The sequence below is a fragment of the Taeniopygia guttata genome, chromosome 9 (assembly GCF_048771995.1).
Source record: "Taeniopygia guttata chromosome 9, bTaeGut7.mat, whole genome shotgun sequence".
In the NCBI taxonomy this organism is placed as follows: domain Eukaryota; kingdom Metazoa; phylum Chordata; class Aves; order Passeriformes; family Estrildidae; genus Taeniopygia; species Taeniopygia guttata.
This window is the reverse complement of record NC_133034.1, coordinates 19,102,368-19,114,860: the sequence shown is the minus strand read 5'-3', so window position 1 is coordinate 19,114,860 and position 12,493 is coordinate 19,102,368.

The window sequence follows — 12,493 nt, the reverse complement described above, 5'->3', positions numbered from 1 at the left end:
CTGTGTTTTGATCTTGCTGTGTGTACACTTTCCCAGTCTGCAGCTCAGTGATGATGTGTCTGATTGTGAGAATGATGTCCTGAGTACAGTCAGTGTCTTCCAGAGGAACATGGGATGATGGGACCTTCATTGCCAATGTGGGCAACACAAAGATGCAGATGATGCAGAAGATGGATGAGATACATGGCAATTAAGAAGAAGGGAAACTTCTATAGGCAGAAAATTCAGACCTAAGATAGATATAGACATATAAATATTCCTGATTCTAGCATACATGGAGAAGACATCTAGAAGCTGGACATGTGTAGCCAGATGTCTTTTCAAAACAAAATCTTAGGACCAGTGGCTCGCAGCCCTGCGTCCGAAATGGGGATTAGCACAAAGGGATCAGTGCAGAGGTGATGCAGGGCTGTGATGAAAAGGAGGGAGCCCCAGCTGAGCCTCAGCTGCTCGGGCAGTATCAGGTGAGTGCGTGGCCTGTGGAGGACTGAGCCTTTCGTCCCCCTCAAGGGTCATGTTGCAGAGCCACCTGTTGCAGAGTGCAGGGAGGTGACCTGGCTCAGTGGGAAGGTGGACACTACAAGCTACTAGAGAGACAGCAGAGATTACAGTGGCACATCCCTGTGTACATATAAGGGCCTCTTCCTTTCCTGCCCAAAATGAGAAGCTCCTTTTACTCGCTATATGTGAAGAATAAATGCAACTTGCCCTGCAGGGGTTTTAAACTGACACCTGTAATCCATTGTGGCTTTGCAGTGATGAGCACTTGATAATCTTGTATTCTCCAAGCTGAGCTTTTGTGTGAAAGAACATGAGACCGTATAGTGCCTGAGAAGAACAAAGCAAATTATTGGAAAACTGTTATTAGGTGAGCAATCAGTCCTGCTCACTAAGCAAGGCTTCCAGTGAAAAAATAATAATTTATAAACGTGTGTCTTAATGCATGCATGAAGGAAATCAAATTAAATAAATCTTGATGCAGTCAGTTAAATAACATACCAAACTTTTGAATTGTTGTCATCATAAGTGTACTGTTGACTTATTGTTGAGTCCAGATTTATACAGTGTCTGAAAAGTATAAAGTGTTATATGAGTAAAGAGTATTATTCCACAATTTTCATAGAAATTCCACCCTCCTCACTTTCTCTTGCCTGACGATGACTACACAAATCTCCATGATAGGCTTTTGTTCGTATGGTTTCTCCCTTCTCCAGCCTGTGGAAATGTGTTCAGTAAATGCAGAACTGTTTGCCAAACCTGCTAATCCACCAGATGGTGCTGCGTGTCTGTGAATTCAGGGGGGTTTTGTAGGTGTCTCTTTTTAAAATAGCACCAGTCAGTTATAGACTCTTCAGTTAAAAGAGAACAGAAAATTCCTGTTCATATATATGTATATGTGTATCTATATTTCTATCTATCTATCTATCTATCTATCTATCTATCTATACAGAAGGTTGTTTTGTTTCATTTTATTTTTTAAATTATATCTCTAAAAGGTATTAGAGGAACAGGAGTACTTGTAACATGACAAACTGTTTTTCTGTTAACATTCCTTTTGGGTTGAATTTTCACTAATGTAGACATTGTGCCCATTTTTTCAAAATACTTAAATGTAAAGCCACTGTTTCTGGCCTTCAAAAGACTTAAAGCTCCTCTCATACCTGTTAAAAAACATAATTTTTGTTTGTTTATGCCAAATCTCCTTAAATCTGTGTGAAAATAACTATTTCAATTATGGATTTGTTTCTAATACGTGGTACATTTGCTATATAAAATACGGGAAAATATTTTTTCCCTGACTGTACATCTAAGCCATCCTCTGAAAAAAGACTCATTTAAGGTTTTGCTGGATTATTTATAACTAACCCAGTGTAGCCAGTTGGTGTCAGTTAATAATTGTTGATAATCACTTTCCCATGTGAACCTGCAAGTGGCAGGGAGTTCGATAATGGGATGTAATGGCCCACACTGGATCTTCTCTTTCAGATGGGTGCACTAAGGCTGCTGCAAAATGGAAGAAGCAAAAATAGGAAGAGAGACTGAGGGGACCACACAAGTGAGTGTGAGATCAGGACATGCAGGAAGTCTGAAGGATGGAGGATCTGGCATGATAACAACTGAGGTAATGACTAAAAGCCCAGTGTCTTTATCGAAACCTGGAGCTCCTGACTTGGGTAGGAGAAACACAATTGCATGAAAAAGGAGAATTGCTCATAATTCATGTGTTATCAGTTATCTTTATCACTAACCAGTGAATGATATAAATTAACAGCAGTTTAATACATTGATTTTTTTTCTGGGGAAAAAGGACAAGTATGAGCCCAAATCAAATTCTTTTGAAGTTTGAGGAAGATTAAATATATTCTCTTTATCCTGTTCCACACTTTTTGCACAGTTGTGCTGGCAAAGGCTGCAATATTGCTGGTGGTTTTTGTATGCTGGAGATGGGTGCGAAAGACAAAACCCCATCCTTTTGCTGCAGTACTCATTTGAAAAGTTACTATAAGACAATGTGCCATAGGATCATTTGTTTTACTTGTCGATCCCGAGTTTCAGCGGGCGCTGGGAGGGCAGCAGTGAGAGCAGTGCCTTCGGTAAGGCAGGAGCGATTCGCAGAGGGGCAGAGCAGCCCCTGTGCCCCGCCCGGCAAAGGCGCTGCCCGGCGGGGCGGGGTGTGCCCGCTCCAAACGCTGCTCGGAAAACGTTCATGTAAAACCATTACCAGGTTTTATTTAATAACCTCCTAACCCTCTCTCTCTCTCCTCCTCCTCCCCTCTGTTCCTCTAATGCCTTTTACAGCTCTTGCTGCACAGCGTGAAGCCTCAGAGCTGTATTCATCAATGACTCACACCCTTGCTTAGGGGCCAATTTTCATGGAAGCTATACAGGAAAATTTTGAAATGCACCTATCTCATGCAGGGCACAAGATGATTTCTCTATTCATTACTATTCCAAAAGGACTTGTTGTCCTTTGGAAATGTTCACATATTACTTACATTTGTGTGTGCACGCATACATGTGCAGAGCTTACTTGCCTTTAGATTTGAGTGGTCGAAAAATAAAAATGTATTGTTATTATCATTGACACCAGTCATCTGAAGGGTTACTGAGGGCCTGCTTACACTCAGTGGAAGCAGACAAATGCATAGGAAAATGCAGCATTGTGTGTTAGGGGAGAAAATTCTACAGACTTCAGCACAAAACTTGTTAAAAATCACCCTTTTGCTTCATGTTTTGAGTAGCAGCTTTCTGAGGAATTTGGGAGTAAAGCCAAAGACTTACTCTGAGAAACAAAACTGCAGCTCTGAAAGGTTTTTGTGTTGATTACGGTTATAATACCTTTCAAAAACACTCCAAGAAAACATGTTCATTTCCCTTAAGACACCACAAGTTAACTCAAGTTTTAACTTTGAGGGGGAAGAGAGGTAAAATCAGAAATTATTATCCAAAATGACCTTTCAGTTTAAAACCCATTTGACAGGAGGGGAATCATTACTGCAAAATTGTCAGTCATTCACTAATTGCGTTCTCAGGGGTTGCTAATTATATCCAAAATTACTTTAAACAGTTTTGGGGAAGAGACTGAGACTTATTGCTTAGCATAATGCAGTTTATTTACGCATGTACAAAGTAGCTTACATCCCTAAGGGATTAAACCAATTTCAATATTTTACTGTAAGTTGTAAAAATTGTGTCATGCAATGATGAATCAGAAGTGATATGAAAAAAGAGGGCAAAGTATACTTTTGCTTTTCCTAATTTTTCCAACAGGCATTTCAAATTGTAATTCTAAAAATAGCTTTTTCCTTCACTTTGTTTCTTAAACAAAATGGAAAAATCTCTTTCTGCGAATCAGGTCCATCCACTGACATTAATTTCTACTTCTGTCTGTGCAGGTGAGTTCCTCAAGAATGTGTTAAAGATCAGATTTGGATTTTCCTTATTTCTTGATGTTGTTTTGCTGAATGAATTTTGCTAACAAAATTTTTGCTTGAGAGATGAGCTTTGTCCATGGCCTAACAAGAGAAAATTGTCTTACAGGAATGCACAGAATTTCCAAGCTCCCACATGTATGTTACATAGATCAGAAAAATTAATGGCCCTATCAGAGGCAAAAAATAGCAGTGAGTCCTGTGAAGGCAGTAGTGTGATCCTTGTTTTAGAGATGACAAAACAGAGGCATGAAGAAATTAAGTAAATTCCCTCATATTGCCCAGAATACCAAGTAGGAAATTAGATTTTTTAAATTTGTAATAATTTTTTAATTTTTATTTTATTTTATTTCCAGACACAGCTTTAGCACCTCTGGGGAAGTAATGGCTGTTTTGTTTACAATGGGTAGCCTGTATCCAGTTCTTCCTTCCCAAAGTCCATTTGTGCTGTAGAGAATGTGTAGGGATTGTGAATGTACTCCTAAGTAGCATTCCACAGTTGAACTAATTGCCAGGCCAAGCGAGGGACCACAGTAAATGGGTGAATAATTTGATCCAAGATGGATTTGTACTCTACCAACACAGCCTGAAATCTTCTAATGCTTTTGGATTTGACTGTGAGCTGTTCATTGTTGTTTGAGCCTGTTCTTTTCTATTACCATATTTTCTCTGGATATCATTTCTGTGTACCTTATCTTTGTATAAAAGGCCACATCTTTACCATATTTCCAGGGAGTAGTCAGTAGAGGCATACAAAATTTACTGCTGTAGACCAAAATATGACAGATAAAGGTAGTGCATTACAAAGTTCTTGCCCTCAATCATGCAGAAGGCTCTCTATGCTTCTATGAGCAGTGGCACGAATGTGGCTGCACTGTAATGGGAGAAGGGTTAACAGCAAACCAAGACATTTTCTGCAACAAAAAGAGATGGAATCCTCTACAAGCAATTACCTTTTATGTAATAAACAATGTCAGTGGTCAATAGAGGGAGTTTTCTTACCCTAATCTCATTTTATTTAGCTTAAAATAGGAGTACTATTAGTTTGACTAGCAGGTTGGTGTACTATGAAGCCTGATCATCCCTAGTTGCAGGTTAAATTTAACTGCTAGTAGAAAGGTTGCTCCAGTAGCTTTTGTCTATGCTTTCCTTGAATAAAATACAATAATGCATGCTAGAGCTTCAGTGGTGTTAGATGCTTTTGTCAGATGTGTCTATTGATATGCTGCTGCCTTTTGGAATACAGAGTGCATTGCTTTTTATTACAGATTTTATTGGCATCATGAAGTTGTGAGTAGCTTCTCCTGCACTTTTAGCTTTTATTTGCTCTGAAAATCCAGCTCTAATTACTAATGGATACTTTCAAAAATAATTTATTTCTGATAAAGGATGCACATAACCTGTTATCATTAGATATCTGCTGGCAGTAGATATAGCACAGCTTGTGCTTTGGCTAACCCTTGAAGGAGGGGAAGATTTAATAAATGAGAAAAGCCAAAAGCTTTTGTGCTTATATGTGCTTAAGGTAATGAGGAATTTAAAGATTACAACAGCATATCTGTCCTTCTACATACGAGCTGTGGCTTTCAATGGATGTGATGTTCCTCATGGATGCAGTGGGATGTGACAGAATGGTCACTCAGCTGAGTATTACATGGCTGAGTAGCCCTCAGCTCAGTTACACGACACAGAAAAACAGAGCTGCAAGGCTTTCATGTTTCCTTTATGTTACATACATCACTTCTGTCTGCTGTCCTTTTTGGTGGAGTGTAGCTGCTATGATCTCTTTCCTGACCATCAGTTTTCTTGTGTCTTCGTCTTTGCTTCAAAAATGTGTTTATTTGAAGCAGAGTTGGAGTAAAAAAATTAAAATGTGGCACAAAATTAGAAATAAAGGAAGTTAGTCCTGCTTAATATTATGAAAGGTTATATACAAAATCAGTGAAAACTGCAAACCGTTTAAAATTTCTTTTAATGTTTTTTTAATTTTGTTTTCATTTCTGTTTTTATCACCTTCTTTATAAAGAGTGTAATGGTAAAGCAAGGGCAGTGCCACGGAAGGCCAGAGGTCTCCCAGTCACAGAAGGGTGATCAAAGAGAAGAGCCTTAGCCTGACCTTAGCCACAGCCATTCCCAGCTCTTTGCTGAAATCTCAAGCAACTGCAATTTCTTCTGTTCCCTACTTGTATTTGTGAATTATCAGTGCTTCAATCCTGCTGCTTCTGGCTTATAAAATCCTGTATCTGTAGTAAGTTTATTATTTTCTTTCTGTTTTTGGCACTACTGAAGGAATCAGAATATTTTTTATTGTTTATTCCTTAGCAGTTCTGCATTTTGTGGAAGGAGATTGGCCTTCCTCCTGCCAGCATCCGTGGAGTCAGAGAACACCCCAGAGTTGTCAAGGCAACAGCTTTTGCTTGGGGAGCTGCAAAAGAGAAAGGGACAGGAACATCCCCTGGGCTTTTGTTGCAGGGCACAGAAACATGTGTGGTCCCTTTGCTGCAAACACCATCTATGGGTCAGAGAAAGTAGAAGTTACAGTGCAACAAAATGATGTGGGGCTTCTGAGAACAGCAGCCTGATGTTCACTCAGGTCTGGAACCGCAGGCCCACTCTGGGCTTCTCTTCAGTGTGTTTGTTCTGCTGTGTTTGTTCTGTTTGTTCTGTTATGCCACTATTTAAATAGTGGCATAAATCAAGTGGGTTTAGGCTTTTGGATGGTAAAGGGAGCTTCGTTCTCTTTACTACCTAAAATTTTTAGCAAGCAAAACTTTCTGTTTACAAATTTTATCACTATTCAGTGCTCTAGAAGGGTGTCTATTGGTCTAATTACTAACTGGATTCCTATGGTGATCTTGCTTGCCTCTGCTGGGGGATTTGCTTCTCATGCTGGACGAACCTTACAGTGAACAAGATCCTTAGAATAAGGCACAGGGCTCACCAGAACCAACAGACCTATGCTAAAATGTTCCTGTTACACACTGTGAGCTGCATGATTCAAACACGGCAAATGCCATTGCAAGAGTTCTAGAAATGCATAGAACCTAGCAAAAATTCCTCCATTCTGTCCCAAGGACAGGATCCAAGGACACTGTCTGCATTGTAGTATTCCTGGTATTTCTTCTGCTTCAACAGCCAACAGTTAGAAAATCTTACACCTGTATATTATAGTTGGAATACTCAATGCATATTTCTATGGAGGCATGAACAGTTATGCATTTCCCATTAAACATACAATGAGGCTATCAGGGGTTTAACAAAATATTTTTTATGGGGAAATCAGATGGCCCCAAGACTTGTTGCTGTGCTTAGTATTTGGCACACAATTTCACCCTCTTCATGCAGTTACTACTTGACATCTCTGAAGTGCATATTTGCTGTCATGTTACTGCTATGTACATAGTAAAATGCTATATAGGACATAGCATAATCTTGTTTGATATTATGATCCTGTAATTTACTTTAAAAAGATTAATCTTGTAAATACTGTAAAGTTTTATTAGTAGTTGCAGTAAGCTGTTTAAGATTTATGAAGCACTATTATTTATATTTATAGTCAGTGACCTTGATACCTTCTACTTAGAGCTGAGATATTTTTATGTTACTTTGCTTTTTTATTTTCTTGGCATTGGTTAGAAAAAGAAAAGCACCCCAAAAAAATTAAACAAAAACACTGTTAGATTTTTGATTTTCAAAAGATCATCCAAACTTTTACAAACTGTGATCCACAGAGATTTTGGACGTTATTTTAACACTTATTGCCATTTCATGTAGTCATTTAAGTCATTAGGGCATGAGTAAGGTACATTTAGAGAGACAGGACATTATCTATGTATTAGCCTCTTTGAAGTGCATTTTATTGTTGTATCAGTCATTCCAGAAAAAGGTTCTGAGCCTAAGAGCACAGATGAAAATATATACAATCCCTTTAGAAGGTGGAATATTTGAATTTAGCTTGCAACATAGTTGCATGAAATTATCACTCCTGTCATGTCAGCTGAAATATCAGAAATCCTTTTTCTAATCCTTTCCATGTAATTTGGCAAGGGGACATAGATGCATATCAGCCACAAAGAGAGCCAGCACAGCCTTTCCTACAGACTCTGCAGGCTGCCTACAATTCAATTCCCCTTCTCCACCTCCCCACCCACTGGTTGATCCTCTTGTTGCCCTTCCAACACCTAATGCACTCCTGACACAATGAAGGGAGGGCAAAAGCAGTGTGGTGAAAAATCAGACACTGCAGACAAAAACTTGACTGACTGTCTTCCTCCCAGTGCTACAATATGAACTGGCCAAGTGAAAAGTGATGGCCTTTATCCTGTCTCACTGAATGATTTAAGTGACTTACATGAAGAGAAAGTTCTTTGGACTATTTCCATGGGGGGTTTTAATTTAATTTGCATGCATGATAAGATGTACCAGGTAGGTTTTACAGTTTGAGGCAGTTTTATTTTCCTCTGACTCCTGTATAAAGTAAGGGTAATATCACTGAAGGCATTGGAGTAACTTCATTATGAAATGGATGTTGGGAGAGCACTTTCACAGTCCTCAGGCAGCTTTCCAGTCGTTGCTCCTCAACACTCAACATAAGCTCCTATTTACAACTTCCTGGGGCTGAGTGTTCTGGGCATGCTGGGCACTCATCCAGCACTGCACATCCCAGGAAAGATGGCTCCTGATGGATTGCTCAGTGTGGTACAGGACATAACCTGAGTCTACAGCCACGAGTCTCATGCACCCAAACGACTTCTGCATTGACAACAATCTGGGAAATGTGGACATTCTAATAAGCAGTGTTGTATTTACAGCTGCACAAATGCTGCCTCAGGTTCACTTGAATGCTTTGTGTTTGACATTCCAAGCTGGTACCTCTATCCTGGGATGCTGGCCATGCATCTTTCATTGCTTTGTCACAAATACTGACTTGAGATACTTTTCTCTCTGAAAGTTTTGCTAAAATGGGTAAACTCCAGTGAAAAGTTTCAATTCAGAAGACTGATTTCTTGAAGGATTCCCAGCAAATGCTTTGCAAAAGCTCTGACAAAAGCAACTTCTCTCTGCCTCCCTGTCCAGTGACTCCTGCTAACTCAGAAGCATATCCATGAGCTTGAGAAGAGCAGCTCTAAGAGCAGAAGCAGCCAGAGACTAACTGTAAGCAGAGACGAGATGGACCAAGATCTGTGTACTTCTGTAATTGTTGTATCACGTGGGAACTTGAGGCACCAAGCCTGGGTATTCCCTGGTGTGTGCTACAGCTTCTGGAGCCTGGTCTGACCAGTAAAGCCTTTAATTATTTACCACTGGGCCATGCTTTTATACATGTCCAAAAGCCAGGAGAAGGCTGCTTGGATCCCCTCACCAGTTGCTGTCAGTGTATACAGCTGTCAGAAAGCACACATGGGGCAGCCAGGAAGTATCACTTGAGAGGCAATGAAAGATGCTGCTTGTCTTGTATTTATCCCTAATGTGCATAAGATACTGTAAATAATGGCAAGCCAAAAAAAATTCATATTGTTGCAGGTCCAACATACCAGAAATTGCTTTTTTCCCTTTGCAGTAGAAATGCATTTAGCAATCTCTTCCCATTTATTATTTCTGATGGAAGCAAAATCTTACCACATAATAAGACAATATTTCATATACCTGAATCCACATTCATCCTTCCAGCAGCATCCTCCATCTTTTCTCCCTTACTTTTCTTTTTTTTTTTGAATTTGTGGTTAGACAGTACTTATAGTAAAATAATATTTTTATGATTTATTACCTGCAGAAAATCAAATAATAATGTGTACTCTTTTTAATTTTTTTCACCTTAGTTCTGATGTGCTAAAATTATTTTTTTTGGCAGTTGAGCACTCTGTTGATAAAACCTGAAGTACATGACAATATGAGTGAAATTCATTATCAAGCAAAGAGTGTAGTGAACTTTGCAGCAAACCATCACAAAGTAATCTTGCTTTTCTCTCTGGTCTTACTCTAAATGTGATTTGCACTCTTCTGGAAAGGACTTTGTGCTGGTTTTGATGTTACATACAAATAGTCTTGCTTTGTAAAAATGCCCATTATGCCTGTTTACATTGAGCAACAGTGCTATTGATTCAAGCTGTACTGATTGGAAAGCAGAAGTCGTTAACGCTAAGCCCCTTCAAAGTTTTTCATAAATTTGTGGCATTTCTCCAGCGTTGCTCACAAAACAGCACAGAGCTGCTGGAAGGAAATGCTCCAGCTGCGGGATAAGTGGAGCCAAAAAGTAACATCCAAATAGAAATTATCCAGTTCGTGATTTCACTTTGATCACCAGATGTTTGCCGTGTGACTTCAGCATTGAGAACACGAGAGGGGAGAATGTGCTGGTGTGGTACTTAGCTTAAATCTAACACAAGGGTTCATAGCTCAGCAATAGACACAAACAGTTACTCACTTTTCCCATTTTTTGAGAAATTCCTTGTTTATCATGATATTGATTGCAGCAAACTATGTCCTTATGCCAAGTTTTTCTTTGGTTTTTCAATTCTTTAAGCTCTGAAAGACTGTGGAAGCAGAGCAAGATACACTCCAGATTAATGGTATGTTTACTCTGGTTTGGTTGGCAATTTGTCTCTATGAAGACTCGTTAGTGATGTTAGCAAATCATAAAGAGCATTATTCTCCACTGCCTCCAATACAATGTACTTGAGGGAGATTTTTCAACTTTTCTTAGTTAAGAATTAGTTGAGGTATTTAAAAATGCACAGAATTGAAAGGACAATTTAGAGTTTTCAAGTTGTAACCCTTTATGACCTTTGTCAACCATCTCATACAGTGCAAAGATCCATTTAAAATCTTTATAAAGTTTTTGCTCTTATTAAACTCACAGGATGGCTGATGCAAAGTTTGGGTGCTTCAGAGATTAAGAAGTATTTTAAAATGTCCATTCTAAACTTACCCAGGGTTTGTTTATAGTCACTTATTCTCATAATTGAAAAATTACATGATGAAAAATACATGGAATTTCTAAGTGAATTTGGATAAATGACTGAATTTCTATGTATGACTTATCCCAAAGCAGGAGTTTTCCCCCCTCCATCCTCTCCCACCTGGCCACACATTTTTGTCTCTTGCTGCCTCAGGTATTTGCCAAGTTCCTTTACTGATCTATGTTAGTACTTACTGTACCTGGTTTCAAAGGGATGTTTTTGTGCTGGAATAGTGAACCAGGACAGCTCAGTAATGACTGGAGCAGATAGAGAGGCAGGGGCTGGCAGTTACACTTCTGGTTTAGCTTGCTCTGGAACTACAACTTCAATTCTAGGTTGATAAAGGTATGATAATTATTTTTTTCCTAACATTTTGAATGACAATTCTTCATTTTCCAACGTTTTAAACAAATTATTATTATTATTATTATATTATATTTAATTATTATTATTAGATTTTAAGTTCTGCAGACCAAAGACTGTCTTTTAGTGACTTGCACTGTGATGACCACAGTGGATCCCCACATTTAGATATCAAGACAGTGCAGATGCAAGACCACCACAGAGCCTTTTTGATTGCTGACCTTCTATCTCCACTTTTTGTGTTGTGCTGCAAATGTATCCAGCTTCACTGAAAACCGATTATATTCTCTGTCATTTGCTTCAAAATTAATATTTATCACATTATATAATAGAATGTGAATTTTTCATTAGTGCAAAAGCATAGATTTCATTAACTATATAAATTCCCACTTTTTTTATGACATGAAAGTTTCTTACTTGTGAACTTCCTTGACCTACTTAGCAGTCCTAACAGTGAACAGCATTGATCCTCGTTATATATTAAACTCTGAAATGTGTGATATTGACTTACAAAATAGGTTGTAATGTAAGATGAAATAATGCCACCTATTATTTTGGAATCTGGACCGAAAAAATGTATTTTATAATAGGTTATTTTATGTGAAACAAAGTGTTCTTAACATTTTTAACAGTTTCTGAATGTACTGTCTCCACCCCTCACTACAGCATTTTGCATACGTCTGGGATTTCTAGGTCTGTTTCTCACAGCAGTGTTGAGAAAATTTCATGCTTTCACATTTTTCAGCTGTAATACTATTTACTTTGAAGAGAACTGAATATCCTCTAGTATTCTGCCAGGTCCCTCTCTAGACTTCCACACCGAGGTAGTTTTATTTGATCCTTTTATGTGAAAGATTAAATTTCCTTGTGTGAGATACCAGTACTTATTTTCAGGGAATTATCTCATGGAATGTTCTGTGTTCTAAATTATTTGCACCCAAACCCAAAATTCCAGGAGCCTTTGTTTCAGTAACAGAACATCTGATCTGTTCTTGCAGTTCCAGGGAAGGTCCATTCCCCAATATTTACATATGTTCTCCATCTTCCATTAAGGAGTTAACCTCTTCATTCTTACTTAGAAAAAAATACAAATAATTATAGTTATTACTATTCCAAAGATAAATGCATAAACTTAAATTGAGTCAATTGCTGGGAGAGAATTCACTGAGAAATTTTGAATGGTCATTGGTTTTCAGGTATATAACCTTAAACTGAACTTTAGGAATTTATTCCAAAACT